Below are 6,000 nucleotides of genomic sequence, written 5' to 3' on the forward strand. Positions count from 1 at the left end.
GGTGAAGTTTATCTGTCAACATTTACCATATTAGAAGTTGAAACAGAGAAATGTATTAATATATATTTTAATTCATTTAAAAATAATAAATGCATTATGTGTTACAATAAAAAAAATGTCAAGAAAGTGGAGCCTGGCTACATGGATTCAAGTCTACAATCCATCCCTTAAACAGACAACTTAAACTCTCTGTGCCTGGGTACCTGGGTGGCTCAGTCGGTTATGCATCTGCCTTTGGCTCAGGTCATGATCCCAGGGTCCTGGGATTGATTCCCAAATCAGACTCCTTGCTCCACAGGGAGTCTGCTTCTCCCTCTACCTGCCACTCCCCCTGCTTGTGCATCCTCTCTCTCTCCATCATATGAATAAATAAAATCTTCTAAAAAAATAAAATAAAAAACTAAACTCTCTATGCCTGAGTTCCCTCATTTATAGAGTGGAGATAATAGGATCTACCTCATAGATTTATTGAGAAGATTGAGATTATCAATATCAACAATGAACAAACTAATATCATAAGATATCCTACAGATATTTAACAAAGGAGAATATTACCATCTTCAAGTCGATGTATTTAAAAATTTAGATGACAGGGCACCTGGGTGGCTCAGTCCTTAAGTGTCTGCCTTCGGCTCAGGGCAGGGTCCCAGCGTCCTGGGATCAAGCCCCACATCGGGCTCCCTGCTCCACTGGGAGCCTGCTCCTTCCTCTCCCACTTCCCCTGCTTGTGTTCCCTCTTTCACTGGCTGTCTCTCTCTCTATCAAATAAATAAATAAAATCTTTAAAAAAAATAAATAATAAAAATAAAAATTTAGATGAAATAGAGAAAGTCCTCAAAAAATATCTCTCATCAAAATTGATTCAAGAAGACATAAAAGGAATAAATAGTACTATAAGCATTAATAATCTTGAGTAAACTGAACTCTTCCCAGAAAGATAATTCAAGGCCACTTAGTTTCACCAGATGGTTCTACAAAACATTCAGGATAAAGAATTTACAATTTTCCCTACTCTCTAGATAAGAGAAAGAGCATATTCCCCAATTCATTTTATGATTTGAGCAAAACTTTGAAACCAAAACTCAATAAAGATAGTGAAATAAGAGAAAAAAATCACACGTTGATCTATAAACTTAATGCAAAAAGTGTAAACAAAACATTAGCAAATGTAATCTAGCAATTTTTTTAAAAAGAAGGAGAAATCATGGCCAAATGGGATTTACCCCAGGTATTCAAGATTGTTTCAACATAAGAAAATCTATTGTTGTGATTAACCATATTCACAGATTAAAGGAAAATTCCATATAAATAATGTCAATAGATGCAGAAAAGTGTTTGACTAGATTTTCTAGTCTTCCTTTCTTTAAAATTGCTTTCTACATGATTGCTACAATACACTCCCTGTGCTTGTAAAGTATGTTGATATCTTGCTTTATGGCAAACATACATGAACAAATTCTGTAACTGTTCTATGTGTGCTCAAAAAAATGTGTATTCTATTTTTTTATATTAGCTACGCCACTTTTTTTTTTTTTAAGATTTTATTTATTTATGTGACAGAGAGACAGCCAGGGAGAGAGGGAACACAGCAGGGGGAGTGGGAGAGGAAGAAGCAGGCTCCCAGTGGAGGATCCCGATGTGGGGCTCCATCCCAGAACGTCGGGATCACGCCCTGAGCCGAAGGCAGCCGCCCAATGACTGCGCTACCCAGGCGCCCCAGCTACACTACTTTTAAAAGTTTCATCTGAATACTTATATATTTTAAGTTCCTCTTTTTGCTTTTTCAAATTTACTAAGCATCGTTGTTTTATGATCTGTGTCTGATAATTATAATATCTGAAATCATTGTGGACTCTTCCTCCTTTCTGTTGTTCGCCAGCAATTGATCATGGTGTCTTATCTCCTTGTGTACCTGCCTCTCTTTGACCACAGTATTTTAAAAAAAAAAGAAAAAAAGAAATTTGTGCATATAATTTGAGGCCTGGGTTGGTTGTGCCTTCCCTCGGACTGAAGGTTTATTCTCCTCCAGCTGTGTGTGGGGCCCCCAGTGTTAGACCACCTGAATACCAGTTTAAGTCTTGAGGTTCCCCAGACCAGCCAGAGGAAGAGAACATGGGCTGTGAGTCAATGTGAATGCTGGCTTGTTTCTGGTCTGCTCTGACCCTACGGCTGAAGATCTCTGGCATTCTAGCTTTAAATATCAAACTTCTCTCCTTGGGTAGGCTCCAGACTTTGACTTTTGTTCCTCTTGCCCTGGAATTCTGATTTTCAGTTGTTCTCTCTGGATCAACAAATGCCCTCCCAGCACAAGTTTTAAAGATTTTTTTTTCCTATTTGATCTGGCTTTTTCACTTGTTCTCAGTGGGAAGGTTTGTTCAGATTGCCTTACCATTACTGGAAACAGAAGATACCAATTGGAAAAAATAATTTATGTTCCAAATTTCAGTACTTATCACATCAGTAAAAAGGCAATAATAATGATAACAAGAATAATAATAATGTGAACCCACTCTTTTCTTATAAATATTAAGCAAGATGAAGATTGTAAAAAACATATTATTGTCATTTTTTTCACTCTACTAGCATTTAAGCTCTTTTTCAGAAACAGACTCTCAATTGAAATCACTATAAATTCTCTAACAAAAACCACAAATAATATGCTCAAGCTCTCCTTTTCTGTTTACTTTAAGGATTTGCTCTGTTTCAGGCTTCTCGAATAGTGAGAGATGTTTTCTTAACAAAAGAACTCAATTTTACTGCCATAAATAAATGAACAGAGTAGAAAGGATTTCCAAGTGATAACTGAAATATGCACTTCCCACATGAAGGGAGTAATTCTTCATTCTGTTTATGAGAGTGGCTCAAACTACATGATTTAATTTTACCTTTCTTAAAAATAAAAACAAGTCCAGTGGAATCCCAAAGTAGCAGAAATATCCTAAGTTAAAAATTCTTAAATTACTCCAAAGCTAGTGGGTCCATGAAAATAAGCTGAACTCAAAAAACTCTGAAAATGGTTCAGTTTATTCCCAAAACCTGCCTGGGAAAGAAGTGAGAACTGGATCTGTTTAATTTCAAGTCTAAAAACATACCCCCATTTTATTGAGTTTATTATACCATTAGGTTGCAGATTAGGGAGGCTAAATAACAAAATTACAAATATGCTCTGCACCTAAACCAAAGCACATGAAATTTCTCCAGATTTATCAGGTATTCCATAAGGGATATTAATCTGAGACCCACCAAGACTCTCTCCATACTAAAATATTACGGTGATTTTGTTTAGACACATAATCACAAAACTGTGATTTCCAAGAAATATATAACATGGTCCCAAGCCTGACAACTTTCAACTTTATCAAAGCTCTTATTTTTATATGCCTTGAATGCATTCAGGTTGCTGGCTTTGGATTCATTCTGATTGTTCATGACATTGTTTTTAGTCTTTTGCTAAAATGTTGTGTCATCATTTCTTGTGAACAGTCAGAGACCAAGAGACATTCAGGCAAAACTTTCTTTCCAAACCTAGATCGGCTGCTAAGAGATCTTAATTCACCTACAATGTCAAAAACAGAACAACAAAACCAAAGTTCTCTATCACTTTAAAGTGAAGAATTATGTTAAAGAAAATTTTATTGACCGGATAAAGTGTTTCATGTGTATTCCCAACACTCTTTACCATCTTCCAGACCTGTATTTTCCACCTATCTCCTGCAGCAAATCCCAAGCTTTTGGCAGCACTAAAGGAATGATTGTGTCCGGCAAGCTTGCGTTGCAATGGGAAGGTTTCACATGTAAACTGCACGTGAATATATGTGCAATAAATAACAGTTGACACTCAAGCAAGCTTGCCTAATAATACTAATCTTTTTATAATACTTTTTCTTTTGAAGAGTAAGATAAACACTCATTATGTGTAGGATATAGAAAGGGAGAGGAACACAACATCAATCAGATATCCCCCCCCCCATGTGATCTTTGGTGGTCTTTGGCCAGTCTAGAAAATCTATAAAGCAGGAGTAGTTTTGGTCATCTTCTGATTTTCCCTTGGGAGTCTTCCCATAGTCAGTGCTGCCCCCACTTCCTACTTTCCCTAACCAGGTATCTGGTATCATTTCCAATGTTGCATTTCACTTCACAGAAAGCACTTTCTGCTTTTTCATAACTGAAAGACTTTCTGATTCATAATGTAAATACAAGGAGTTCTCACTTTGCACGGTTCTAATATGTATGAATTTCAGTTCCTGCTGTGTTAAATGTGACTAATTGCCTCAAGTTTAGACTTTGCTATTTGCTCTTCAGTCCAAAGATCACCACATAAAAGATGTGCATCGCGATCAGTGACCAACCATGTCACTCCCTCCAGAGGCTCCCAGTGACTGGTCACTGCATCTGTTATCAGGTCAAGCACAGACAGCACAGTGTGTGGTTGTGTGGCCTCCTTGTCTCTCCGGGATAAACCCACATGACATTTTATAGAAATGAAGAATCAAAAGAGAGAATAAGCCAACAAAGATGAAAGTATAGCTAATAATAATTGAAAAAAAGTGGAAATGCTGGAAGTGAAATTCAAATTGTAAGTAAGCGGAGTAATAGAAGAAATAGCTGACTGTGGGAAATGTGGATGCTGCCCGTACTGGAGAGACTCTAGACATGCAGCCAGATAAGCTTCAGGAAAGTGAACCTACACACAAAAATTAGGAAAGTGGCTATGATGGAAGGGATAACGATGTTCCAAGGAAGTGACACCACCACCACCGACAACAGAAATTTGTATTAAAGGAACTCTCAGAGATTTTTCATGACATTGAATGTTCAAAGGATAGGATGTTGGAGGCTGATCCAAACTTAGGAAGGAATATGTCAATCAGCCAAGGCACAGCAAAGATGCTGGCTCCACGGAGTAAGCTCAATGGCCAAGGACAGACGCTGTTCAGATCCCTCATAATCAGTTTTTTATAAAAAATCAAATTCTTTAATTTCAATGTTTCTAATATTTATTTATTTATTTATTTTATTACGTTCAGTTAGCCAACATATCATTATTAAATCATTAGTTTTTGATGTAGTGTTCAATGATTCATTTGTTGCATTGTCTATGGCCATACCACCCTGAACATGCCCAATTTTGTCTAATGTTTTGAATTACAGTGTACTAAATAGATACTACTTTTGCTATTTTTTGTCATTTTCCTGTATATTTATAACCAATAGTAAGAGAGTTCTTAATATTTGGATAAGTTAGTATATTATCCCTTCTACGATGGAATAGTCAGTTGCATGTTAAAAGTCCATAGTTAGGCAATGCCTGAGTGGCTCAGTCACTAAACATCTGACTCTTGATTTCAGTTCAGGTCATGATCTCACAGTCATGGGATCGAGCCCTGAGTCAGGCTCTGTGCTTAGCAGGGAGTCTGCTTGAGGATTCTCCTGCTCCCCCTTTCTCTGCCCCTCCCCCAACTCACAAACTCTCTCTCAAATAAATAAATAATTTTTTTTTAAAAAAGGGCCATGGTTAGCACCATTACATGAGTAATAGTTTAGGCCGCCCCAAAGCAAAGACAACACAAATTACAGCTTCAGGATTGTGCAACCTGAACTAGACCACAAAACCAACCATCATACTGTTTTAATTCAGTTAAGCTGACTTATCTACACTCTTACTGATATCTTTTCTAACCCTCCAGCTTCATCTCTCTGCCATTATCTTTTGTTCTCTCTTTCCACTCAGGTTCACTGGTCTTTCTTTAAAGGAATTAATAGTTGGGCCACCTGGTGGCTTTCGGTTGAGTGTCTGACTGGTGACTTCGGCTCAGGTTATGATCTCAGGGTTGTGGGATCGGGACCCACATGGGGCTCTGCACTCAGCAAGAAGTCTGCTTGAGATTCTCTTTCCCTCTCTTTCTGTCCCTCTCCCCACCCATGCTCTCTCTCTCTCTCAAATAAATAAATAAATCTTTTTAAAAAAACTAATAGTAGATGTATAAAAGTATAAGGAGT

This window comes from Ursus americanus, chromosome 32 (assembly GCF_024610735.1).
Source record: "Ursus americanus isolate L20-20 chromosome 32, mUrsAme1.1.p, whole genome shotgun sequence".
NCBI lineage: Eukaryota > Metazoa > Chordata > Mammalia > Carnivora > Ursidae > Ursus > Ursus americanus.